The sequence below is a fragment of the Agelaius phoeniceus genome, chromosome 2, assembly GCF_051311805.1.
Source record: "Agelaius phoeniceus isolate bAgePho1 chromosome 2, bAgePho1.hap1, whole genome shotgun sequence".
Classification (NCBI taxonomy): Eukaryota; Metazoa; Chordata; class Aves; order Passeriformes; family Icteridae; genus Agelaius; species Agelaius phoeniceus.
This window is the reverse complement of record NC_135266.1, coordinates 116447587-116474974: the sequence shown is the minus strand read 5'-3', so window position 1 is coordinate 116474974 and position 27388 is coordinate 116447587. Positions and strand designations below refer to the sequence as shown.

At 49.7% G+C, this 27388-nt stretch overlaps 1 protein-coding gene across 3 annotated transcripts in view; it reads left to right on the top strand.

Moving 5' to 3' along the window:
- The first annotated feature begins 2792 nt into the window (after nucleotides 1-2792).
- The window catches only part of GDPD5 (glycerophosphodiester phosphodiesterase domain containing 5), a 101489-nt gene continuing 76893 nt past the window's right edge, over nucleotides 2793-27388 (top strand). For 2 of the 3 annotated variants that reach the window (XM_054655100.2, XM_054655101.2), the window contains exon 1: nucleotides 2794-2991. The gene's annotated coding sequence lies outside the window, so the exon portion shown is untranslated. Of the gene's footprint in view, nucleotides 2992-27388 lie in introns of all 3 variants that reach the window. The other variant, XM_077174604.1, reaches the window with a different exon arrangement.

The window sequence follows — 27388 nt, the reverse complement described above, 5'->3', positions numbered from 1 at the left end:
CTGTCACCAGACCCTGCCTTGTTTTGCCCAGGAGTGCAGCAGCAAATGCAGAGAAGGGAACATCCAACATGCTCTGACATCTCTGAGAAGGCTCCAGGGAGAGCTCAGAGCCCTTGCAGGGCCTGAAGGGGCTCCAGGAGAGCTGCAGAGGGACTGGGGACAAGGCATGGAGGGACAGCACACAGGGAATGGCTCCCACTGCCAGAGGGCAGGCATGGATGGGATAGTGGGAAGGGAGTTTTCCCTGTGAGGGTGGGCAGGCCCTGGCACAGGGTGCCCAGAGCAGCTGTGGCTGCCCCTGCATCTCTGGAAGTGTCCATAGCCATGTCTGGGTCTTCTGGACTGCTCAGGAGGGTGTTTCTCCAGCAAAGACTTCCCCCCCTGTGAGCCTGGGAGGAGGAAAAGGGTTTTTTTCTGCCCACAGAGGGGATAGAACAGCACTTTTATCTTGGAGGAGGCTGGTGCTGAGTTTAAGGATTAACCAGCCCATTCCTCCTGATCCCACTCTTGTAGGAAACTGCAGCATCTCCCTCCCCATCCATCCCAACCAAAGACCAGAGCAGTGACTCCTCTGAGCATTTGCCTTGATGCCCTTCTGAGCTGCCAGCCTCATATTTCCCTGCCAGGAAACAGAAATGTCCCTTCTGGAGGAATTTTCCCTTCCATAAGCACATAACAAAACACTTTCAGGATGTGGTGTGAAATGCCCAAAGTCAGCCCTGGTTTAGAGCTGAGCCAGGTCCTAAAGGAGGAGTTTAAACAGGGAATCACACACAGGGAGTGTCACCAGGGGTGTCCAGGAGGCCTTTACAGCTGCATCCTTTGGAAGCGAAGCTGGCTGGAAACGTGAGGAATGAGCACAGCAGAATTCCCTCCCATGCCAAAGGGAGATATTTAAAGTAACTTTGAGCATTCAAGGCTCTCAGCACAGGACAAGGAGCTTATAAATCTGAAACCAACCTTCCCTGTCCAAAATTGCATCTGTTTTCCTAGAGGCTGCATGGAAATTCATGGTCAATTTCCTTCAGTGGCTTTGCTTTGAAACTGCATGGCCCTTAGCAGCCAAAGTGCTGCTTTCAGGGGGCAAAGGTGGTCCCTCTGCTCATCTTTGCTTTGTCCTTGTCCTCACAGCTGCTTGGAGTGGCTGGAGAACAAATCCTTCCCCAGCCCTGCGTCCTGGCAGGATCCTGTGTCAGATTCAACCAGCCAAGTCACAGAAATATTCTGAAAATGTGCAAACTCTGTCTCTTTTCAGAGGCATTTTCCTCAGCAAATGGATGCTGTAAGGAACTGACTGGCTGGTGCTGGGAGCATCTGCAGGATTTCTGGAACCTCATGAGTTTGAAGAGTATTTCCTCTTGGTGCCAGAAAAAAAGATTTTCCCCTTGATCTTACAAAGGGCTGAACTCTTTCTGCTGAAGTTAAAAGGCAATCCTTAGGCACAAAACCAAGGATGTTTAGAGTTTGGCAAAGGCACCAGACTTTGTTATGTGCCTTGGAATATCTGCATCTGTCCCGTCCCCTCCTGCACATCTACCCCAAGCCTGCAGGAAAACACATCCTGAAGCTCTGCTGTGGACCCACAACCACAATAAATAAAATGCTCCCACAGGAGAGATTTCCATCAGGATTTAAGGGAATCACAGCTCTCAGGCTTGTGATTCGGAAGTATCTCCTGTCAGCAGTGCTAGAAGGAGAAGCACTTGGCAAAGGGCTGCCAGGACAGCTGCCTGTACCTCAACCCCACAGCTCCTCTGCTGTGCTGGTCATTACTTGGATCAGAATCTAAATTCTGGTTTTTCACCTGCAGTCTTTCCTTACTGCTGGGTGCAGCAGGATTATTTCTGTTTCTCTGAGGAAAAGAGCCAGTTGCCAGCGACCTCTCAGCTTAGTCTGCCTCAGTAAAGAGGAGTCTGGCATTTGGCTTGTGCTTGCTGGCTATTTTGACAGCACATCCCTTTTGCTCTGCTTGGATCAGTCTCTACTTCAGGGCTGGGCCAAAAAAGTGGGAAATGGCCAATTTACAGGGAAAAAAATGAATCTATTGCTGTCAGCCAAGTGTTTTGTCACCTTGCATAGAGAAGGGCAAAGGATTCACAGCCAGGACACAGCTGAGTTTTGGCCACTGTGCTGGGCAGGCCTGGGCATCCTTCTCATCCCAAATAACCTGAGCTGCTGCAGTGTGAGGAAAACAAGTCCTGAGCATGGTGTAGATCCAACAAAACACTCATCCTTCCCCCAGAATGCTACAGCAGGGTGGCCTCAGAGTGGAGATCAGGTCCACCTGCACACTTGGGAGTTCAGGATCTAACGTAGGACCAGGTGCAGGTGATAAAGGGGGTAGAAAAAAATGGTGAGTTGGAAAGGTGGGGAGAAATCAGGAGGCTGCAAAGCCCAAACCTGCACTTGGCTGTTTTTATCCACCCCGGTAGGAACACAGAACATCCCACCTGCCCTATCCCTGCAAGTGTCCAACGCCAGGCTGGACAGGTTTGGAACAACCCGGGACGGTGGAAAGGGGGGTTGGAACGCTATGATCCTTAAGTTCCCTTCCACCCCAACTCATTCTGTGATTCCCGGGTGCTCGCCGCCCTTTAGGGGCTCAGCATTCCCAAACCCCCGGCACAGCGCCAAGGGGTGCTCCAACCCTTCCCTTGCCCCCCCAAATCGGAACCCTTGCGGGGTTCGCTCGCAGCCCAAAAGAGAACTCCCCACAGTTGGGTGCAGCTTCCTTTTCTTCTCCTCCTCCTCCTGCTGCTGCTGCTGCCGTCCCTGCGCTCCTCCCGCGCCGCCCGGGGCGGAGCCGCCCGGCCCAGCGCCCGCCCCGCTCCCGAGCCGAGCCGAGCCGGGCTGGGCTGCGGGGCCGGGGCCGCGGCCGTGCCAGCGCCGTCCCTGCGCCCTTCGCTGCCGGCCCTGGCACTGCCCTGCCGCCGGGGCCGGGCTGCCCTTCCGCGGGGCTCGGCAACCTGGCGCATTTCCCGGCGGCTGCAGGTAAAGGGGAGGGGAAGGGAGGGCGGCTGGGCTGGGGGCTGCCCGCATCCCCCTGCGGGCTGCGGGGTGATGCTGAGCGGCTGCGGGTGGGACAGCGCTGCCGGGTTGGTTTCACCTCCAGAAGGTGCTGCGCTGTCCGGAGCCGCGTTGCTTTGTCCCTAAAGGTGTTTCTTTTGCGCCCAAAGGTGTTTCTTTTGCGTGCCCCAAAGGTGTTTGTGTTTCCTTGCCCTGTGTGCCCCCTCCCCACCTCGGGCCGCCAGCATCCCGAGCCAAGTCGGGGATGCGAGCGGGTGCTCCCGGTGCTGGGGGATGTGGGTGGGCACCCACCCGGGGAGAGGTCCCGGGGAGCCCCCTCCGGTCCCCGAGACCCCCAAAGTGTCCGCGTGTGGATCCGGACAGCGCTGTTCTCCTCGGGCCCTGCGTGTTTAACAGGGAGCGCTCCGTTTTGGTGTGAAATGATGGCATCTGCAGCGTCCCGTCGTTCCAGGGCTTCACCCCGCTGTTGTCCGGAGCTGTAAAATCCTGAGGCAGCACAATCCCGAGAGGGATTTATTTATTTATTGTTACTGGTCCAGCTGGAGGAGCGCTCAGCGCCCATCCAGCTCCCTGAGGATGCTCAGGGATGTCCTGGATGGCTCCTGGCAACATTCCCCGGCAGCTTAAAGACACCAAATGTCCAGCAAGCACTGAGCAGGGAGGGTGAAAAAGGTGAATATAAGAGGGTGTCACTTTCTCTTGATGATTGGCAAAGAAACTAATTAAAAAAAAAAGAGTAATTGAGGGAAAATAGAGGGGGGAAATCGTCCCGTTGCTGTTTTATTGAAACCCTCACCCACGTCCTGTCTGTTCCCCGCCCGGAAAACTGGGCATGGAGGAGTTGCAGTCGGCATGTGAGCCTTGCTCTGGAAAAGGGCTGCTGGAGCAATTCCTGGTGTGGAAGCTGTGAAATTTCACCCCTGGCAAGATGGAAATGGGGATTCTGCAGCCAGGAAAAACCTGGCTGTGTGGAACTCGCCGTGCTCTGGGATTTTAGGGCTGGGTCCTTACAGCCGCTCTTGTTGTGTGTAATCGTGTTGGCTTAAGGGTTATTTTGGGGCTGGAGAGGGATTAGGGATAGATGTCAGGAACAGGCAGAGCCATGCTGCATGTGAAACTTACAAAATAATCAATTATGGTTCTCTTTGCTGGCTCTTTGTCCTGGTGGGAAGGAGCCCGTGCAGATTTTTCTCCATTAGAAAGTTACATTGTACACGGAGAACGTTAAATCCAGGGTGCTGGAGTCTCCTCAGGATGCTCCAGCTGCCAGGAAATTTAGATTGCTGCTGATTAGCAAGTACAAGTCAGAGTGGTGCTGCTTCTTACAGAGCTTTTTTGGGGTTTGGATCACCCATACAGGATAACAGCCTTCTCTCTTCTTCAAATTGCCAGCTTACACTTGGCAGGTGTGGCCGGGGAAAAGCTGAGGTAAATGGATTTCCTGCCTCGCATTTTGTCTGGCATGTCCATTTTCCTCATCAGATTGCTATGGAAAATGGTCCATTAATTCATTAGCCAGCCTTTATCCACCTGAGCAGTGATGCATCCTGACTCCTTAAAGCCTGTTATTTTAACATATCCTCCTCTGCCAAGCTTTGAAACATCTTCGCGCTGATACCCCAGCAATGTGGAGCTGCAGAATATTTCTCTGTGATTTAGGAGGTGCTTCTTCAGAGGCAAATAGAAGCTCTGCTTTGATGGCAGAGTTAATTTTAGAGTGGGTGTCTCTGTCAAGCTGTACTTTTTTTACTAAATGAGCATGTTCTGCTTGTTACACTTTTCCCTGCGATGAATTTGGCAAAGCACGCCTGGTGTTTGTCTTGGAAGGAAAATGAGTCTTGGTCAGATCAATTGATTTGGTGTCATGTTGTAGATTCAGAAACTGCTGGCTCAGAATTAATGACAAAGAGTTTGGTTTTTAGCAAAGCAATAAATTGCTTGATAAACCAGGAAGGTTATAACGAGACACAGAACCAGCTGTGAAGGGACAACCCTTTGTTGTACTTTTACCCATTAAGCGTGTACCCAGGTGTATTTGATCTCAAGTAACTGCCTTGAAATCACCATGCCAAAATCAGTATATTTAGGGGTGTTTTTTGTGGGTTTTTAACATGTGGGTTGGAGTAACTCACAGGTGCAAGTGCTGTTGTAGTTGGAGGTTAAAGATGCAGGGAGCAGGTGGCTCCTTCATCCTGATTTCTGTTAGAGGCACTTTGATGCTCACAGGTGCTGGAAGTTAGGTCTGGGTGCCCTTTAACCAGACACACCTGGGGGGAATATTGTCCTTTGACTTGCTCTGTGAGTCTTCCCGAGGGTGAAGATAAAAGGCAATGATTGTACCTTTGAAATACTCCTGGTGCAGCTCAGGGCTTGTGTGGGGAGGTGGGGCTGGACCTGGAGGGGCACTTAGGGCTCCTCCTGAGAGCAGCTTTCCTACAAACACAGTGGGGTAGCAACATGCTTTCCTTGGAGTCTGCAGTGCTGGTTTTAATCTCCTTTTTCTTGAGATGAAGCACCCACAGAGGTTGTGCTCCTATCCCTGAGATGCTTTGCACCTTCACTCTGATATTTGTGGGATGGTTTGGGTTGAAAGGGACCTTAAAGTTCCTCCAGTTCCACCCTCTGAGATGAAGAGATGGGATCCACCTGGCAGCCACTTTGCTTCATTAGGCTGCAGCTGCTGCTAATTAGACTCCAACGAGCTCAAGTTGGGGTGTTTGAGTCTTGTCCTGCACCCCAGCCAGTGCTGCTGCTGTGGGTTATGCTTGGCGCTGCTGTGGGTGAGTGGTGTCTCACTTTATTTGTTGTAGGGTGTTTCAAGGCTCCCCAAAATCCTCGTTCTGGGCTGGGTGTGAGCTGAGCAGTCCCCTGTGCTCAGGAGAGGGCAGTGTCACACCAAGGAGCCCATTCCTTGTCCGTGCTGAGGAGCACACGGAGCTGCCACCTCCTCCCGAGGAGCTCTGCCCCGGGGTGGGTTTAGGAGCCAGGCACCTCATCCCCCTCCCTTCTTCCCACACCAAATATTCCCCCTCCAGCCCTGCTCCTGGTGCCTAACAGCCCTTTGCAGGAACATTCTGAGCATGATGCTGGGAAAAGGGATTTGAAAGACTTTATGGCAGTTGCCTTTGCCTGCCAGCCCCTCTATAAACAGTGATTAGATACAGCTACTTTAATGCATGTCTTGACTTTAAAAAATATATATATATATTAAATTGCTGCACATTGGTGTTTGGCTTTGCTGCTTTTTCCTCTTTAGCAAACCACTGTGTTCTCTCCACTTCCTCCAGAAGTACCCACAGATACTGGCAGGACAACTGCCTGAATATTTGGTGCAATAGTCTGTCGTTGCTCAATAGCCTGACAAACAACAAAAAAAGGTCTCATTTTTTATATGCAATTAAATATTTGTAGAAGATTTCTGCTAGGGAGTGGTTTCAAGGTACAGAGTGTTCCTCTGAAGGGTGTTCAAACAAGGAGCTTCTGGGGTGGCAGCTGGGAAGGTTTTTGTGCCTGTGCCTCCATGCATTCCATGTTTCCACATGTGGAATCCATTTCAGGTTAGGACTGAGCTCTGTCTTTTTTATTGTTCTCCTGGTCTTTGGGCAGGATTGGTCCTGATGATGAAAAACGAAAATGAAAATGTTTCTTTTTTGGACTATTTTTTGTGGGTGTGACTCTTGATCTGGTTTTATTTCTCTTTTTCTCCCTGCTGGATGAAGAATGAACTAGGATAGGAGAGGGGGAAATTGCACCTTTCCTGGGGTGCTGCACAAAGCTGGGCACCAGCTCTGTCCCCATCTGTGCAGAGCCCTGCTGATGGTTAATCTCTTCCTTGGAAAGAGCCTGGACTGGTTTTAGTGTAATTCCTTAGTCATGACAGACCTGAACCCTCCTTTCCTCTCTGCATCTCTCTCTGTGTTGGAGCCACACTTTCCATGAGGAGCTTGGGGTCCAGGCTGCTGGATCCTGGAGGTGATGAACTGTAAGTTTATTCTCTTCTTGGCTGGGAATGCTCAGAAGAATCTGTTTCACTTTCAGAGTTTTACCACGTGGTGCTGTGCCAAAGCAGCTTTTTGTCTCCCACTTTCCCCCTTAGATGTCAGCTTGCCTTTAAATTATTTATTTATCTTAAATCCTGCTGCTTCTCTTAAAATGCTGCTGCAACTTGTAAATCCTCTTCATAAATATCTGGCCCCTGTGTTTTGCTTCCCCTTCCTCCTCGCTGAGGTGAAATGAAACTTGTCCCTCCCCCAGCCCGAGGTGAAATGCACAGAGCAGAAATATTCTGGTCCTTGGCTGTTTTTAGCTGTGCTGAGTTTCAGGCTCACGTTTGCCCAGGGAAAGCAGCTTGTATGTGACTGAAATAGTCCAAGGTGAAATCCAGAGTTTCCTCTAATAGGTATTTTTGGGTGTAGCCTTTAAAAAGATGTAATGGACTGGTTGTACTCTCCAACATCCACGTGTTCTCCTGAGCCACTCTAGGAGATTATATTTGGGCCACTTAGCTGGTATTGATGAATCTCTTGAGCTGACAGCCACCTAATCATAAATCAAGTCTGAAATCAAGTCAGTGTTCTGCAGAACTGCAGCAAAACAAAATGCATTCAATTTCCTGACTTGGGAATTGGCACCTGACAGGGCCCGAGGATGCTCAGGGTGTTCCACAGGATTCTTGGGAAGCAGGACTAATCCTGAGCAGGGCACTTAAGAGCTTGGAGAGGATTTGAGGCTCAGGGCTGGCTTGCTGTGCTGTGCAATTGCCCTGGACCTTGCCAGGAGGGAGGGATGTGGCTCTTGGGGGTGTCCCTGTGTGTGACCCCATCTCAGCCCCGTGTGCTGACTGCAGGGCTCTTGTCTGAGAAAAACCTTGGGGAATGGGGATAAAACTGGGATCTGTATCCCCAGTGCTTCCCCAAGGAGCAGGATAGGGCTGGGGGCTTCCCAGGTTACAGCTTAAACCCAGTCCCTGGGAGGGCTTAGGTTTGTTTACAGGGATTTACCCCTGTGCTGGGGGCACTCTCTGGTATTTGGGTGGATTTCTCCATCCATGGCTGATCTTAGAGATCTGCACAGCAATAGTGCCTGAACAGTCCTTGAGATCTGTGCATTTGGGGGATTTGGGAGCCCTGGAATTCATCAAGCCAAGAGGTGAGATGAGACTTTCTCAAACACCTATTTTTAGATGTGTTCCTGTTCACATGCAAATTACACTCATCATCAAGGATTGCTCTGCACTTGGGACACTGGATTTGTAATCCCTGTTTTCCAGCTCTTAGATACCAAAATGCCTGCCAGAAATACAGATATTGCTGTCTCCTTTTTCCCTGTGCCCTGGAGCTGGGAACTGCCACCCCACTTGCTCTGCTGTATTTGATGCTCTGTGAATACAGAGTGGTGGCAGGCTCTCGTTTTTGGGGTGATTTCCCCTCCCTGCATGGGCTTTGGCATCAGTTGGTGGTGGCTGACAGCTTGCAGGATCATCTCCTGCTTTCCTGCTCCTTCCTGGATGCTGGAGGCAGGATCTGCTTTCAGAATGAAGCAGCTCAGCTCCTCTTTAGCTGGGAGTTAATCACCCAGAGGCAGAGAGCTTGCAGCCCTCATTAAAAGGCTGATTTAAAGTGCAAGGTTGACAGCTCGGCTGGAGATGCTTTCCCTTATCACAACTGTTCCCTAATCTGTCTCCTCTGCGTAGGGATGTGTTTGTTTTTGGGTTTTTTTTGATTTGGATCTCCAGGCTCCTGCTCTGGGAGAGCTGTGTGCTAAAGGAATGTGCTGTGAGACAGCTGAAGATGTTGAGATGTTGATGTGGTGGGAATAAAGCTGCTCTGGTGTGCCTGAAGCTGGCAGGGAGAGCCCTTAGTGCCTCACAAGGTCACTGGGCTGTGAGTTCCCCAAACACAAACCCTGCCAGGGCTCCTGGGATGGTTCTGCTCTGCCAAGAGATAGAAAGCTGCTTGTGGGATTAGAGGGATGGAGCAGTGTGGGAGGGGATTGTCCTTCCCTGGCTGTGTACCTGGGCAGGTTTCAGCTCCAAGCCTTGTCCTGGCCTTTGCTGAGCCTCAGCAGCTGCAGAGAATCGTTCTGGGAAGGGAATCTCTGCCTTAGTGTCCCTTGGGGCAGGGGGATGGCTCCTTCGGATGCTCCCTGCTGCTGAGAGGTGCCAGGAGGAAGGCTGGCTTGTTCATGGCAAGATTGGATGGGACCTGGGAGCTCCTGCTGGGCTGGAAATCCCTCCTGGAGCTGATGTGATGGCCACCTCAGGGTTAGAGTGGGAATGTGGCTCAGGAGGGAAGCCTGGGGGCTTGTTGGGAAGCTCTAACCTGGTGTCCAGGCTTTCAGAGCTGCCCTGTGATGAGCAGGTACAGATCCACTTCTAGCACCACAATAAGCTTGAATTTTTGTGTCCTCTATGTTTCTGAAAGGCTCAGCTCACTCTCATGACAGAAGGGGTTCAACAGTGTCCTTAAATCCAAATTTCTGGGGTCATTGGTTATACTGAGCTGTATTGGACCCGTGAGGAAATCACTTTGCTCTTTTGACTTCTCTCCCAGCTCAGGGGAAATAATGGCTTTTTCCTTATTTCCCTGAACTTTGCAGCTCATCTGCAGGGTTCCCTGGAGGGACAGATCCTAAGGACTGGCTTGAATCCTGCTCTGCTCCTCTCCTGGAGCAGTTTTGGGGCCGGATGTGGAGCTGTGGGGGGAACACAAGGTGAGGAACAAGAGCAGCTGAGTCAAAAACCCCAACGTGCCTGCTCCAGTTTGTGCACCTTCCCAGGCATTTTGTGCCTCCCCTTATCTGGGCTGATATTTGCAGTGCTGATAAGAGAGGGTCTGTAACAAGTGTGCTGTGCCACAGATAAAACCTGCAGTGCGTAAGAGCTGTTCCAGCTTGCCCTTATCAGCACTATTAAACCTGAATATCAGCAGGGCTTCAGGGATGAGGCTGCCCTGGCTCCCTCAGCACACCACATCCAAGCAGCAATTGTGTTCGGACTGCTGCTGCTGCTCTGTAAGTCCCCCTCCGATGTGATTTTCTTCTTTTTTTTTTTATGGGTTTTTTTTTTTTTAATTTTTAATTTTGTTTTTATTTTTTTTCTTTTTCTTTTCTGTGTTTTTTTCTGGTTTTTTTTTTTCCTCCTGGTTTTTTTTTTCTTTTTTCCTGTTTTTTTTTTTTTTTTCCCTCTGGGTTTTTTTTCTGTTTTTTTTTTTTTTTCTGATTTTTTTTTTTTTCCTTTTTTTTTTTTTCTTGTTTTTTTCCTGTTTTTTTTTCTGAGTTTTTGGGATGTTTGGTTTGGTTTTCAAAGTTTTCAAATCTAATTTTGGGATCGAGGTTTGTGAACTGCAAGGTTTCAGATCCAATTTTGGGTGAACTGGAAGGCAGCTGCCTGGTGGTTGTGTGTTCTCTGTGTGGGTAATGAGGTGGTGGCTGCTCTCAGCATGGATTGAACAGGCTGGATTGGAGGTGTCACATCTCCAAAACGAGGTGCAGATGTGGCACTTGGGGACATGGTTTAGTGCTGGACACAGCAGAGTCAGGTTACTGGTTGGACTCAAAGATCTTAGAGGTGTTTTCCAAACTTAAGGATGCTGTGAGTTAAGTTTAGGGATTCTTGCATCTCTCCAGGCTGCTCTTTGCTCAGAGAAGGAAATCCTGGTGGTTTTGAACACCAGTGCAGGGAGCACAGATTTCCTGCATCACCTCAGGGCTCTGACCTCTGCAAGGGTGGGAAAACATTGGATTGAAGGTGCCAAAGGGTGAAGAGAATTGCTTGGCCTTGGACACTGCCAGGGATCCAGGTGCAGCCACAGCTTCTCTGGGCACCTGTGCCAGGACCTGCCCACCCTCACAGGCAAGAATTCCTTCCCAAAATCCCATCTGGCCATGGGAGGCCATTCCCTGTGTCCTGTCCCTCTCAAAGCCAGGCTTTAGGCTGCCTGAGCTGGGCTTAATCTGAGGAAAATCAGCCCTGCCTGGAGCTGCTGAGGAGATGGGTTTGGACAAAAGTGGGAGCAAATTCTGTTTGCTGTGCCCAAGGTCAGCCTGACCCTGAACCTCCCAAATTGTTCCCAATTTTCCCAGCTAGCACTTGCTGCTCTCAGCTGTGTGAGCAGCTCATGGGCTTTATCAGCCCCTGGTGCCTCTGCCTGGGCTTTGTCAGAGCAGCCTGATCCCAAAGGGCCAGAGTTAAAATAAGTGGGAACAGGAGTTTCTGGGGCTGTGCAATTCCAGTGCCTGACGTAGCAAAGCCATCTGGTTTCTTCCAGACTTGATCTGCTGATGGTTGTATCTGGATTGACTGTAAAGATGGGGAGAAGGAGCATCCTTGGTGCTTCTGAGAGCTCCAACCCCTCAGGACTGAGGCATTGCCACATTTCTCTGGTTTAAAAACCACAGCCAGGAAACACAGAAGGAAGGGGTTGCAGTGACCTCAAATCTCCTTTTAACAAGGAGAGCTGCAAACTGGACCCCTGACCCAATTCCTCCTTTTTAGAAGGGGTTTTCTGGAAACTTCAAGCTGGAAGTGAAATACAACTGTGGGGCAGCCTGCTTGCTTTTGTCTGGCCACCCTAAAACTTACTGCTGTATTTCAGCATTGCCTGAAGCTTATGAGATATTCTGCTCCCAAATTGGCCACATTTGGTGACTGATCCCATATGTTTGATTCCAAAAGGCTGTTACATTTTTTTTTCTGTTTTTTGGGGTTTTTTTCCTGTGAAGGAAAGGTATGAAATAAATACTGCCTAAAAGACTTGTGGCTGTCAGCTCTTGGACAGGGCTGTGAGGAAAACCCTGTTCTGTCTCATGCCCCATCAGGTTTAATGCTTGCTAAATGGCAGAGCTGTTGAGAACAAGTGCTGGGCTGAGGCACTGGAGCTGGGATTACAAAAATAAATATTGCTGCAAGTGGCTGAGCTTGGAAGTAAATGATGCTGTGAGTGGATGTACAGGGACTGCTGAGGTGTCTGGATTCCCCCCAGGGCTCTCTGCCAGGTGGGAGGATTGGGAATTTGGGAAGGCAGCCTGTGAGGAAAGTCCTGTGTCCCAGCAGTAATAAATCCTCTCCCTGCCATGCAACATGAGGGCATTTTTATTTAAAAATATTTTATTTAAATATTTTTCTTATTTTTCGTTTTTAAATATTTTTCTTGCGTTAGAGCTGAAGCCTTTTGTAGAGTCTGATCTTTCCATTTTGCCCATCATTTACAGATGTGGCAAAAAGAGAAAAAAGGGTTTGCCACTTGTCTGGCTTTTAGAGAACTCTAAAGTGATGAAAAATCAAATTAAGAACTGTCTGCCATGATCATCCTGGAACTCTGGAGGTTTTGCTCTTGCTTGTGCCATCTCCCTCCTGTTTCTCCATGGGAACAGGGAAGGACTGAGCTTTTTATCCTACCTTTTAAATGGAGAAACACTGGAGCACCACAAAGAAATCATTTGTTACTTGTCCTCAGATAATGTGAAATAACTTAGGGTGATGCTCTGATGATAACTCTGGGAGGAAAGGTGTCAGATATTGAAAAGATTTGGGATCATCCCTCTTTTCCTTGCAGCCATCAGTGCTTTTGGCCAAGAAAATAGGTATATTTTCTAGCTATTTAAAAAAAAATAAAGGACATGGCACTGCTTTGATGGGGCAAGGTGAGGGTGTGAACTCTTGGCTACTGCAGAAAGGCAGATATAGAGATTGATTTTTTCCTTGAGGTTTGTTCCCATTAATCCACCTCTGTGAGTGCTGCTCTTTGCCTTCTGATAGAACCCCTTTGATTGTTAGGTTTTTAGGGGGTGGTGCAGGCTGAGGTGGGAGAGGGGGTCTGGAAAATGCTGGCTGGGAGCCTCTGCCTGGTTCCAGCATTTAACTACAGAATTTTTGCTCTGCTTTAATTGTTGCTCTTTGCTGTGATCACTGACACAGGCCTACTGACAAAATGGAATAATGCAATCTGTAGTAGTTTTTCTCCTTCTCTTTTCCTTTCTAGCAGGTTTTTCCCCAGTACAAAAGCCTGAAGATGAACCCTTGTTTTGTGATTATTTATTTCCCTGCCATGATGGACATTCAGCAGATACCAGAAATACCTTCAGTTTTGGCCACAACCTGCCCAAAACAGCTCTGGGAGCTCTGCAGGGGGAGGTGTTTGGCACAGGGCTCTGGTTTAGCCTGAGCCAACAATCCCAGCTCCCAAAGCATCTTTGGGACCACCAGGGTGTGGAGGTGGCAATTGGAAAATCCTGCTGCTACTGCAGCAGTGACACAGGGAGTGCTTCACCAGCTCATGGGATGCTGCTCACCAGGGGTGCTGTGCAACTAAAACCCATTCCCTGAGTGTTGTTTGTATTCATCCTGAGTGCACTTTGGTGACCTGGGAGTGTAACAGAGCTCTCCAAACCCACTCAGCTCCCTGCTTGCAATGACTGAGGGGTGTGGAGGAGGCATTTATCCCATGGATAAATGGGATAGGAGTAAAATCCCAGTTTTATGGGGTTGGGTGGAGGTGTCTGAGCTGTTTTTGGCCACTTTTCCCTGAGAGCCATTGGCACGTGGAGGTGTCTGGCAGCTGAACCTGCCCCTGCTGCTCCCCCCAGCCCTGGTTCTCAGGCTCTGGGGTGCTCTGTGAACGATTTGGGAGCAGGGAATGTGTTGGATTTCCATCTGGAAGTGGCCCTTTCCTGTGAGAGGGGGATGCTGAGCACAGGAGATCCCAGGAATAAGCTCCTGCTGGTTCCCAGGAATAACCTCCCTCTGGGGGTGGAATACCAACAGCACCACTCAGATCTCTGAAAGATTGTTGGCAAAAATGTGCTGCTTCACACTGAACATGGGTCTCCTTAGGACAACCTATAAGCTGTTCTTGGGGTGAAAAAACCAGAAGAAAGTGAAAATTGATTTGTCAGGAGAGAGTTTGAGGCTTCTCTGGGTCCAGACCCCAAGGGAATATCCAGTGTCCCCAAAGTAATCAGTCCACCCAGACTAAAAGGTGAGAATAAAGGAAATTTTCTCTTTCCTCAATTCTATTTATGATAGATGTCATCTCCCAGAGGTCTTCCCTGTGGTGTGAGTTTATTTGCTGCCAGGCTGGGGACAGCAGTGACAGAACTCTGTGTGTCACTCAGGTTTATGTTTTCCTGGCAGTCCAGGACCTTGCACTGCTGGTCCAGCAAGATCCTGACCTCATCCCTGCCCTCTGGCATGGAAGCCATTCCCTGTGTCCTGTCCCTTCATCCTCTGTCCCCAGTCCCTCTCCAGCTCTCCTGGAGCCCCTTTAGGCACAAGAAGGGGCTCTGAGCTCTCTTTGGCTCTTTCTCCTCTCCAGGTGAGCAGCCCCAGAGCAGAGCTGAGGGTTGTGCCCAGCCCACAGGCAGTGCATGGATGGGTGGCTGCCCAAACGGTGCTGCTGACAGCATCTCTAGAAATGTCAGTGCTGATTTGGGCTCTGGAGGAGCTGGGGGTGCAGCAGAGCTTCCCACAGGGTGCTGTGACAGTGACAGGGACATGTCACCTCTGAGTTGTCACCCAGGGCAGTGACTCTGCAGGCAGCCCTTGACCTGCTGCTGGTTTTGGCCATGAGCAAGCTTGGCTTGGCTTGGCTGTCCTTATTTATCCAGCACAAATGGATTTGTCACCCAAGCTCTTGGTGGCTGGTGATTTGTCTCTGTCTGGAGCAAATCCTGCTCCTGAGTCCCTGCCTGCCCACCTGCTGTGCTGCTGCTCGGCTTCCTCTGCTCCTCCAGCTCTCCATAAAACCTCTCTGCTTTCAGAAATACACTCCTTGAGTCTTTTTCATCCTGTTTCTTGTTGGGTACAAAGATAATGCTGCTGTGGCATTTGCTTTCTTACCCTGCTGTTGCACCTCTTGATAGTTTTTTAACAGCTTAATTTAAAACAAGCTCTGAATTAAATTGTGTGGGTGGGATGCTTCTCTGGCTCTGCTGAAATTGTGGAACTTCTATGTGGCAAAAAATGGCTTTGGAAGGAGCCATGTCCTGAGTTTTTCCTGTCATGGTTGTGCTTTTCTCCTTGCTCCAGACTCCCCATTTGCTGATGCTGTGCATAGCACTGGGCTGAGCAGTTAAAAAGCACAAAAACTCTGCCTTGCACCCAGCTCAGAATAAACCCTGAGCTGGGAGCTGTGGCAGCTCAGCAGAGCAACCTCAGAGGAATCTTTATCGTGGTGGAAGCAGATGGAGCTTGACTTGGTGTCAGTTCTGAGCTCAGAATAACTCAGTTTTACAGCAGGGAAGTGGAAAGGTGCAGGGCTGCCACAGCCTGGATGCTCACAGGAGGAACTGAGCTCTGTGCAGAGCCAGTCCCAGGCAGGGATTATTCCCAGAATATTCCCACTCTTGGGAAGCCTGGCCATGAGGAAAACTCTCACTTGGATGTGTTTTGTCCGGGTTTTTTCTTGGGGGGTGCTAAGCAAGGTGTGGTAAAGCCTCCTCTGGTGACCTGGTGCCAGATCCCACAGCTGGAGGCTTCTCTGGGAGAGGGGATGTCACAGCTCAGCTGTGGTTTGGGATCTGAGGGACAAGACCTGAAGAGATTCCCTCTTCCCCTGTCGTGTGCTCACTCTCCATGCACACTTGGCTTCACAACTTGCCTCCCTCACATCTGTCCCAAAGCCTCAATTCTATTTATCAACTGGTTTAATTCCTTTTGGGATGGGATGAAATGCAGCATTGGCTGGCCCTGAGCTGGCTGTATCTCATTTACAGCCCTTTTCTTTGGGGTCCAAGCTCTCCCTGGAGTGGGAGCAATCCTTGAATCACAGAATTTGATTTGGAAGGGACCTTAATGATGAGCTCAGCTCATCATCCAGGGTGCTCCAAGCCTTGTCCAACCTGGCCTTGGACACTCCCAAGGAATGAGGAAGCCACAGCTTCTCTGGGCACCCTGTGCCAGAGCCTCACCACTCTCACAGGGAACAATTCCTTCCCAATATCCCATCCATCCCTGCCCTCTGGCAGTGGGAGCCATGCCCTGTGTCCTGTCCCTCCATCCCTTGTCCCCAGTCCCTCTCCAGCTCTCCTGGAGCTTTTAGGCCCTGAGAGTGCTCTGAAGCCTGAAGAGCCTGTTAGAGCTGTGGACTGGGGCTTCTTGTGCAATAATTAAAGGTTAACCCCAGCAGCCCTTGCTGATGTTTGCCTTTTGCTTTAAAGGAAGGAAATGGGATCCTCATCTTTAGCTCAAATGCCATCTGTACTTCCACTGATAAAAGTGAATTTGTGATGTGCTTAATGAAGCCTAGAAAGATGTCTCAGATAATGGACAGCAAATATCTGCCCTTTAAGGACTTCTGCCTCCCAAAGTTATTGCAGGGCTTCCAATTACGGTTAAGGAAGGGAGGCCTTGTTGTTTTGGGGGTGTTTTTTGTTTGGTTGGTGAGTTTTCAGAGGACAAAGCCCCTTGAAAGCAGATGGCAGAGTTGGATCATGTGCTGCTTCCCTTCACATTTGGGTGGAAAATGTTCCCTGGAAACAGGGCTCTGCCTCTGTGCAGGGAAAGAAGTGGGGAGAACTTCAGAAAAGGGGTTTTGCTTTCCAGGGCCTGGCTCTCAGCCTCCCTAACCTGGGAGTGCAGAGGTGGGAGTGGAGCTGGGTGACATCTGTGCTTCTGGCATGTCCCTCTCCTTGCTGGGCCTGGGCAGCCCAGATAAATCTGCCCAGTTGGTGCCTGTTGGGGGGAAGCCCATTTCCAGAGCATCTCTAGGAACTTGGGAGTATGGAAGGAGAGTGGGGTGTGCCCTGGTGTTGCTGCTGTAGCATTGGAACACAGGGCATTTGTAGGGAAAGGTTTAGAGATAATGGGGCTGGTTGATGATAAGCAGGTGTGTCCACTTTGCTTTGGGAAGAGGTGCAAAGATTTGATGTTCCCAGCACTTAAAAAAAGGAAGTGGTGAAGAACTTGGAGGCTCCTGCAGCGTTTGAGATCCATTAAAATCCTCTCCCTTGAGGGATTGGGAATCCTGGAATCACAGACTGGTTTAGGTGGGAGGGACTTTGAAATTATCAGGACACCTTCCTCTAGCCCAGGTTACTCCAAGCCCCGTCCAGCCTGGCCTTGGACACCTCCAGGGATGGGACACAAGTGATCCAAGGTAGGGAAGGAGGGTGGGACAGGGCTGAGATGCAGCAGTGCAGGGCTGGGGAGCTCTGGGATTAGCACTAAATCCTGGGCACAGAAAGAAGCCTCAGATGCCTTGGATGTCTGGCATTTCAAGGACTTCTCCTCTGGTAAGGTTTTTGCTGAGCCTGCCAGTGAAAATCCCCAGAATGTCACAGTTATTGCATGAGACTTATGCACTAATAGGATTTAATTTCTGCAGAGCTCCTGATGAAGGGAAGAAGTACCTCAAAGGAGCACAGGTATTTTGGGAAGGGCTTAAGTGGAGTAAAATTCAGCTGCAATCCTGTTACAGCAGGGAAGCTTGAGATAAGTGAGACGGAGCCAGGAGTTTGATCACTTCCACATGGGATGTGCACAGCCCTGTCTCTCCCAGCTGTCCCTCAGCTCTTTCCTGCTGGAAAGAGGGGAATTGTCTCAGTGAAAGGTCTGCTTGCTTTCCCATGGAAGCTCCTGCAAGGCTTGCAGAGGTCCTCCTGTCCCAGGATTTGAGTTCCTGGCCCAGTGGGGAGCTGCTGCATTTTCTCCTGTTTCCTTGCACTGTCAGGGCTCCTGGGGGGCTGGAATAAGGAGAGGCTGGAGGGGAAGGGGAGTGTGGAAGGTTTCCTTCCTGGGGAAAAGGCCTGGTAATGCAGCTTGGGGGGGAAAAAAGCCAAACAAAGCGGCTTCTCTTCCCTTCTGGCTCAGAGGGGGGTGTGATGTCAAGGTGGAGCTGAGCCTTCCCAAAGGCTATGGGAATGTTTTTTCTTTCCTTTTTTTGAGGGGTGGGGGATTGGTTTATATTGGCTTTTCTGTTAAATCTCTCAAACAATGCTGCTTCCCCTTCCCTGGAGCAATTGTTCCCCATGGCTCCTTCCCCTTCCTCCCCATCGTGGGAAGAGCTCTCCTGATGATGATGGATGGGCTCAGATTTAGTCTCTGCTTTACCTGCTCAGCTCTCTTGTTTTTCTTTGTTATTTCTGCCCAGATCCTCATCACAGGGTGGCCAAACCCAGATGTTTTAGTGCTGATGGAGGGAATTAAGTGTCAGAGCAGCTTCTAGTTTCACCCTTGAACTTGGCAGGGCTGGGTTAATGACTCTGTGGTCCTGGAGGGCTTTTCCAACCTCAGTGATTCCTGATTCTACATGTGACTGCAAAATCAAATAGACTAAGTTTCATCCCTTGAGTCCATGTAGTCTCCTCCTGGGAGAGCCAGTTTCTTCCTTAGGGAGGAAAAAAAGGTCTTTTTGTGGCCAGCCTAATTTCAAACCTTTTCAAATGCATCCATTTTGGGAGACAAGATTAATTTTTTTAATTGATGTCATTTTTCAATGCCCAAGAATCCCAAGACAGTGATTGGGCCCTGGCACAGGTTGCATAAAGAAGCTGTGGCTGCCCCATTCCTGGAAGTCATCAAGAGATAAGATTGGATTTGTCCTTCAGGAGTATTTCCAAGGAAAATCTGTCTTAGAGCAGCATGGGAGAGATGCTGATCTCTCCACTTGGACTTCACTGTGAATTTAAGTCAGAACTGAACAATTCCATGTGCCACATGCAGGAATGATAAACCAGTGGATATTCCAGGCTCAAGGATGTAAGTAACCACCTGATACTGCAGTAATTCCACTATGAGCTGTTTCTTTTGGAAAGTATCCCCCAGACTCCAGATAAGAACTTCCAGGTCCTTCCAGCCTTTATCAGAGGAGCTTCCTGCAGGGAGCTGCTGGTGATTTGTGCCAGGGAGGAAAGGGAAAGGCAGTTAGGTGAATATTCCATGAAAGGCTTTGGAGGGCCCATGGAAAGGCAGCAGCAGCCTGGGGGGCTCTGCCCTCTCTGCTGAGGTGGAAATCATGTGGTCTGATGAAACAACAGCTGATGAGAACCTGTTTTAGGGGATTCTATCATGCTTCAGCAGAGCCAGGTCTGTCATCCTGTAGATAAGGCCAACACCCACTGTAAACACAGTAATTAACAGTCTGAACTGAGAGAGGTGCTCTGATGGAAACCTGGCACTTCAGGATAAAATAGAAGCCTGTGGTGGATATTGAAAGCCTCTTTCCCTTGGGCAGTGGTAAAGGATGTTCTTGCATGCAAGTCTGAAAAAACCCCTCCTTTCTGTGCCCTTTTCACAGGCTGTGGTTAGGAACTGCAGGTAACCCCCTGAAATGATTATTGACTGGAGAGCTGCCTGGGAGTGCTGCTGTTTGCTGACTTGACAGATGATAAAATCCTGTCCCAGTGTGATCTGAGCATCTGTCCTTGCTGCAGCCCAGTCACTGAGGCTTTACCTGCATCTGGTCCAAAGCCAGCTGTATTTTTAGCCAGTGTTTAGTGTCCAAACTGTTTGGTGCTGTCCCAGGGCACAGGAGTGGTTGCACAAATGACTTTTTGCACTGAGAGCTCACTGAGGGGAGCACTGGAGTGATGGAGATGCTGTGGGAGCTGGGATTGTGGTGGCTGCTGCAGCAGAACTGTTGGGCTGTTCTCTGTGATTCCTTAATGTTGTTTCTAATTAAGATAATAAATAAAGAAATTGCTTCTGGGAGCAGTTTTAGAGGAGATCAGGGGGAAATGGTGACTCTGTCTTCAGCAGGGGGCCAGACACTGCAGTGTTGAGGTGGTGCTGGCCAGGCAGAGGATCTGGGGCTCTTGGCTGACTTCTGGGAAGCAGGGGGAGATCCCTCCTTCCCTCCTCTTGGGAGACCACAACTCCCATGGTGGTGTTCCCTGTGGCATTCCTTGCTGGAGGAAGATGGCAGAAATTTGGGACTGTGGAGTACTGGGCACTCTTCTAAGCACTGCTGCTTTTGTCTGAGGGATAACAGCACTGGGAATGTCCAGAAATGGCAAATAAATCTGGGGCCTGCTTTGGATCAGCAATGCTCCACAGATCCAGCTGTGGCAGTGTTGATTTTCTGAAGCACTGATCCTCTTCCTTCCATTCCAGTCCCTCAGAAGAAAACAAATCCATCAGTTCAGGTGCCAGAACTCGCTGCTGACTCTGCAGAAGTTGTTTGCACTTCTCTTGTGTCCCTTTTATTTTCTTGCCCCAGAGTTTGGGCCCCAGGGAAGGGACTTTTGGAAAGTGTTCAGTGCAGAGCTGATCCAGAGGCGTAGGAAGGAACAGAGTTAACAGATAAACATCCCCATCCCCAGTTGTTTGGAGACCTCTTGCATTGGTGTGTGATACTTGTGTCCCAAACATAACAAGTGACAGGATGGGAGGAAGTGCTGGGGAAGTTTAGGTTGGATGTGAGGAGAAATTTCTTCCCTGGAGGAGTGGTCAGGCATTGGGGCAGGCTGATATGGGGAATGGTGGAATCACAGCCCCTGGAAGGGCTCAGAAGTTGTGTGGATTTTATCATCTGTCAACACTGTGGTGCTGGTTAATAGTTGGACTCAGTTGTAGAGGCCTTTCCCAGCTTTAATGATTCTGTTTCAGTACAACTTTATTTCTTATTTTTGCAATAAATCTTAGTGGAATTTGCTCTTAAAAGCAGCTACCCATTAAAAATCTAGGAAACTTGGTCTTCCTAGTGTGGGATCCTTTAGGCTTTAAAAGATTGTGATTATTATCAAGATTTATGCCTTGGAGCTGTGTGCTGGCTGTGTTGGACCTGCTGCTCTTGGTGGGACCATGTGAGGGCTCCAGGAGGTTCCTTGCCTCTGCTGGGGAGGTTTTGGCTGCTGTCCTGTCCCTGGTTTGGTCCCAGACAGCCATGGCAGAGGTGCCAGCCTTAGCTGGGTGCTGCAGGAGGAACCTTTGTGTCACATCCTTGGATAGGGACTGAGTTCCATGGGGCTGCAGGGACTGTGGTCCAGCTCCTGTTTGTTCAGGCTGCCCTTGGCCCTGTGGATAACCCCCTTTAATCCCTGGATTTACACAAAATCAGTGGCACCAGAGAGTGTCTGAGCAGAGATTAGCCGCGGGTGAATGCGAAAGCGCTGAGGGGAAACTGAAATATTTCTGTTGCTAAAAACAACTCCCAAATTCTGTGTTTTTGTTTTAAATTTATTTATTTTTTAGCTTTGTGTTCTGAACCAGAGCTGCTCAAGGGCTGTAGTGCCACAGGTCCCTCGTGCAAAGACCCCTCCATCCTGAATCAGAAGCATCTCTGTGCCCTGCTGTCCCCTACACGGTGCTGGCACGAGCCAGGTGCCCTCGAGGTGACAGCTGGGGGTGGCCCTGTGCTGCTCTGGCTGATCCACACTAATGCAGTGTTTGGAGAGTGGAGCCTGGCTTGCTGAGGACAGGCAGCTTTGAGGGAGATAAACACCAGGCTGACCTTAGCTGTGCCCAGCTCGTTTGACCCGAGGGCAGCTTGTGGTGCATCCTCTGGGAGAAATCCATTTTTAAACTGAACTTTTGGAAGGAGGGGGTGCTTAAGAAGCCCACAGGTGTGCTGATAGCACCTTTGAAACGTTCACAGAATACCCTGAGTTGGGAGGAAGCTGTGATCTGAGCTCAGACAGGCTTGACTGTGATGGTTTGTGCTGGTAACAGCTGGATGGAGCTTGAAGCAGTGTGGGACAGTGGAAAGTGTCCCTGCCCATGGCACAGGTCAGTCTGGATGGGCTTTGAGGTCCCTTCCAAGCCCAACCATTCCATTATTCTAAGTCATTTTGCCCCTGAGACCTTCCCAGCCCTGTGGGATGGGTGACAGGGATGCCCCATGCCACAGGTGGAATACTCAACCCATCACCACCAGCTCTCATCTGCTCTTCTCGGTGTTTGCAGCTCAAAAAGCAGCCTGGGAATCCTGACTCTGCCTCCTGGTTATGAATTTAACATGAAACAGGGCTTTGCTCATGTTTTAAAAGCTGCCTACAGAAAGGCTGGGAGGAAAGCTAACACCAGGACAAACTTCCTGGGAGATAGGAGAACATTTGTTTGCTTTTCCTTTGGTGGAGAACCTCAGAGTGTGTTTGTAAAACTACACATTGGTTTATTCACTCCCAGAGCTGGCTATCTCCTGGGCTGGAGGGATCTGCTCTTCTCTGAGGAATTTAGATGAAAAACCAAAAAGAAGTTTGGGACTATTACAGCAAGGAAAGGCACTGAACAAATGTTTGCCAGGAATAACTTCTTGGGTGCCCTTGTCTCTGTGTTATCTGGTGGTGCCTCTGGAGGAATGCTGTTCCTGGAGCAGCAGAAGGTCACAGTGACACGTGTTGGGCTGCCAGTGCTGCCTGCCTTGCTCCAGCCTGGCAGCCCTTGCAGGGTGCTGCCTGAGGGGTCCTTTTTAGTCAGTAGCTCAGTGACAGCAGGGGGGCTCCTGTGGCACAGGAAACTTTGAAAGTGTTTAAGGATCTTGTGGTGAGTGAAGCACCACCCTCTGTGGACTCTGGACTGGAATTGGTTCAGGGATCAGAGGATACCAGGTTGGAATGAATCTTTAAACATCATCCAGTGGTGATGGTGATCCACCCCTGCCATGGCAGGGACACCTTCCCCTATCCCAGATTACTCCAAGCCCTGTCCAACCTGGCCTTGGACACTTCCAGGGATGAAACAGCCAGGAATTCCTAATTCCCACTATCCCATCCATGCCTGCCCTCTGGCACTGGGAGCCATTCCCTGTGTGCTGTCCCTCCATCCCTTGTCCCCAGTCCCTCTGCAGCTCTCCTGGAGCCCCTTCAGGCCCTGCCAGGGCTCTGAGCTCTCCCTGGAGCCTTCTCCTCTCCAGGTGAGCACCCCCAGCTCTGCCAGCCTGGCTCCAGCCCTGGAGCCTCCTCTGGGCTCTCTCCAGCAGCTCCAGGTGCTGCTGCTGCTGCTGCTGTGTCCCCAGGGCTGGGGCAGCTCTGCAGGTGGGGTCTCACCTGGGCTCAGGGACAGAATCCCCCTCAGCCCAGGGCATGGAGGTTCCTGGGTGCCAGAGCACATGGCCAGGGCTGTTCATCCACCAGTATTCCCAGTTCCTGCCTTGCAGGGCTCTCCCAGTGTGTCCATCCCCAGCAGCTTGGGCAGCACTGGCCTGAGTCCCTCGAGGTATTTGGGCTGTGAGTCCCTTGGGTGTTGGGACTGCCACAAGGCTTCAATCCTGCCTTGCTATTTGGGACAGGAGCCCTGTGAGCTCTCAGCACTGAGGAGGTTTATTCCCCTGCTGGGTAGAAGGAGCTGGGGTAGGAGTTCAGGGTGCCAAGGGCAGCTGGTGCCATTCCCCATGTCCCAGCAGGGAGGGGACTGCAGGGACAGTGGCACATGTGCAACCACGAGGGCACAGCCTGAGCTGCCAAGGCCTGAGCTGGCTGTGGGTCAGCTGAGGGCACTGTTTACATCCTGTAATTAACAGCAGGAGTTAATCACCGGGCTGGCACGCCCCCAGACGCTGGGCTGGAGTCACAGTGTCTGCTGTGGCAGTTGGATCCCTGTCCCAGAGGTGACAGCAGGCCAGGAGCAGAGATGTGTCAGCTTGGGCTGTTGGTGCTAATTTATCCTCCTCCCCTGCCCAGTGTGTGCCTGCAGCACATAAATCACCATCTTTATAAATTAACTTCTTCCTCTTTTTGGCCTCTTGGAGAACCTGCTTTGTTTTGGGGTTGTTTTTTGGGGTTTTTTTTGTTTGTTTTTTGTTTTTTTATAGAACATGTTGAGATGTTTGGGTTTGGAGAGACCTTAAAGCTCATCCATTTCCATGGTCAGACACCTTCTACCATCCCAGGTTGCTCTAAGCCCCATCCAGCCTGGCCTTGGACACTTCCAGGGATCCAGGGGCAGTCAAAGCTTCTCTGGGCACCCTGTGCCAGGGCCTCACCACCCTCACAGGGAAGAATTTCTTCTGATTATGAACCTCTGGGGCAGATTAAGGAGAACTTAGCAAAGGCAGAGCCTTGAACACAGCATTTCTGGTCCTTGGTGGGACACAGAGCTGCTCACAGAAGGCCAACCTGAGACTTTTGGTGGTTTCACACTATTTCATTGACTCTTGGAAACTTTTGGTGGTTTCACACTATTTCATTGACTCTTGGAAACTTTTGGTGGGTTTCACACTATTTCATTGACTCTTGGAAACTTGGGTGTCCTAATTATTGTCCACTGCAAGTGAAAATCTAATATTTGGCTGGTGAGTGTTCTGGAATATGCTGACAGGCTGCTGGAGGGATTAAAGTGGCAAAACAGGGGATGTTTGTGCTGTGTTGGTTCCCCACTACCACTGTCTCTTGTTAGTGAATGCTGCTCTTCTTGGGGCTGCAAAAAAAGGTCATTGGTCCTCCTTGGTTTAATGAAAATTTCAGAGGGTGGAACGAGTCTGTCTCAGAAGGATGCAGAAAGGGAAATGGGGATGGTGACTTAAAATCTCCTCTTCCATTGTGTCCACAGCACAGCATCTTGCTCTAAGCTATGTGAAAAGACTTTAACTCTGAGTCTAACAAGGCTAAAAGTGGAGAGGAACAAAATCCAGCTTTCTTAGTAGATGCAGAAGTGACCTTCTTGTTAAAACCTGAGGCAGTTCAGATTCCTAAAACTGCCAGGTCTATAAGAGACACAGTTAATTAACATTGCAGCAGATATGCTGGGGAGTTAATTTCCATCCTTATCTCCCTCAAAATGTTATGGAAGGGTTGATGTGCCTTTGTCTCCCAAGTGGTGAAGGGAGATCAATGTCTTCTCCCAGGGTAACAAATAATAGAACAAGAGGAAACAGCCTCAAGTTCTTCCAGGGGAGGTTTAGGTTGGAGATGAGAAAAATATTTTTCATGGAAAAGGTTGTCCAGTCCTGGCATAGGCTGTGGGGAGTCCCAAAGGCAGCCCATGTGCATTAGTGCCTGAATTCAAATACAGCCAGTGTAGCACTAAGAATTCTTTAGAAAAAGCTGGGTAAAGATCCCAGCTGAGTTCTGGGGAATTTGGAGAAAAGGAAGGATGGTTATGAAGCCTTTTTTTCCTGAGAACTGGTCACATTCTCTGGCTGAAAGAAAGTCTAGGGATGATATGGAAGAAGGGGCAAGGGCCCAGCCTTTTGAGGCACATTGTGATGAGCTTGTGGCTCCTATTTCCAGCTCCATTTTTGAATCTGATGGGCTGGAATTCCCTAAATCCTCAGTCAGAGTCCTGGAGAACTCTGCCTTCAGTCAAAGCTCTGCCCTCAGTTATGGAGAGAAGCTTGAGGACACGTCCAGGGCAGAATGACCCAAAGCTTCTGGCAGTGCTTTGTCCAGCAGGCACTAAATTTCCTGTGGCACAAAAATTGCTGTGTCTTCCCTGGAGCAACAATTGCCATGTTTTCATGGAGCAGGATCAGGGTGATCTTGGCTTTGCCTCCCTCCCTGGCTGCTTTGAGCTGTTCTGTTGTGCTCCTCTGTCAGGTGGTGGTGCTGCAAGAAAAGAACTTTTTTGGGGGTGATTGGGTGTGATTGTCTCTACTTTTTCCTCAGTGGATCTCCCACCATCTCCTTAGAAATGGAGGCACTTAACATGGAACACTTTTTTTCCCTCCTCCCATTCTTTATACGTAAGTTGGGTGTCTTAAACTCTTCAACCCAAGGAAAATCCACATGGAGTTAGATTTCTTCACTTCCCAAATGTCTGCTGGGACAGATCTCCTTGGGACACTTGCAAGCATCACAAAGCAACGGGGGCTTAAAGTGCTTGGGGACTCCAGCCTAGAGCTGAGAGCTCCCTCCCTCTTGGGTTGTGTAGGAAATGTGTTCATGGGTTAGGCAGGAAGTTCACCTGGGAAGAAAACAGGTTTGGAAGTCTCTCCCACATCCCAGGTACTTGTCTAAACCCTCAGGCTGTTTACAGTCTGGTTTTGGTGGGAAAGATTAGATGTTTTATTTAATATTCCAGCTCTTTTTCTCTGTAGGGTGAGGGAGTTTTTTGTAATCTGCATCCCATAGAGCTGAAGGAAGTTTCCCTGCCTGCAGTTGTACAGAAAAGGCAAGAACAAGGGAGTTATTCAGGAGGTGTTGGAATGTTCCAAACCCTAGGGAGAGGCCAGAGGGAAGTGAGGAATCACCTGGCAGGGTTTGCTTTGGGTGTCTTCATAGGTGGTGATGAGCAGGATTTCTTGGATGTTTGGGAAGCTGGAAGAAACCCAAATGCTATCTGTGTGTTTCTGGTTTATTTAAACATCAAAATTATACCACACATGCTTCCAGAGCCCAGGGTATGGCAGCTGTGAATGGTGGAAGAGAATTTTAAAGCCTTGTGGTGATTCACCTGCTCTCCTTTAGGATAAATCAAATCTTTCCTTAATCAGTGCTGATAAACAGACTGCAAATTGAAATGATCTTATTCCTTATAATGTTTTTCTTTGATTTTTTGATTTTCTTGCAGTACAGTCCCTGAACAGCCTTTAAATCTGAACCACATTTTTCTGCTCCATGCTCCTGTGGTGCTGGTAATTCTTCTCTTCTTGTCATTCCTTCATCCCTGGGTATTTATGTGTGTACAAACAGAGAACAACAATTCTGGCTTGCCATCCCAGGGCTCTGTGACCATTTCAAACATAAACTCAGCTTACATCTCAGTTCTGCCTTTCCACATAATAAATTAGCAGCATTTATTGGTCTTTTGACATACAGGTTTCCTAAGGGAAAAGGAGGAGACTGGCTGAACAAAGCCTTCTCTATAATCTGAGTTTGCAGCAGGCTTTGGACTGAAATTGCAATTCCCAGCCAGTGCAGCAAGGATTTTATGGCTTTATCTATAATTTCATTTATGCCAAGAGGAGGTTTGGGGGATGCTGGATCCTACACCTTAGACTGCATCATTAAAAGATGAAGGTGTATGATATATTACAGGAGTTGCATGATGGAAACTCAATGTTTTTATGGAAATCCATCACTGGGGACAGTTTCAGAGCCATGTAGTAATTTGTGTTGGAAGGGACCTTAAAGACCATGGCCTTCCATCCACCCCCTAGCATGGGCAGGGACACCTTCCACTAATCCAGGCTGCTCCAAGGTTGGGGTGACGCTGATGGCTCCTGTTCTGGGCTGCTTTTATTGTCACCTTGTGCTGCCACAGCTCAGTGCTTTAATAAAAACCTTTTGCAGTGACACATCTTGAACTCTCTGCCCTAAGCTGGGGGTTAGCCTGGCCAGCTCCTGTCCTGTGTGAGATCAGATGGGTATTTTGGCACCTGAAAGGAAATTCTGTACTGGGAGAGGAAGACTTCTCATGGCTTCTGAAGATCACTCTGGTTTTGGGAGGGCACAGAAAGCTTAACCCTTCTGAGATGGAGGGGACTGGGTGAATCTTGCCACCGATTCCAGTTGGGATCAGGAGCTGGGCTGACTGGGCTGCATCCTGCTG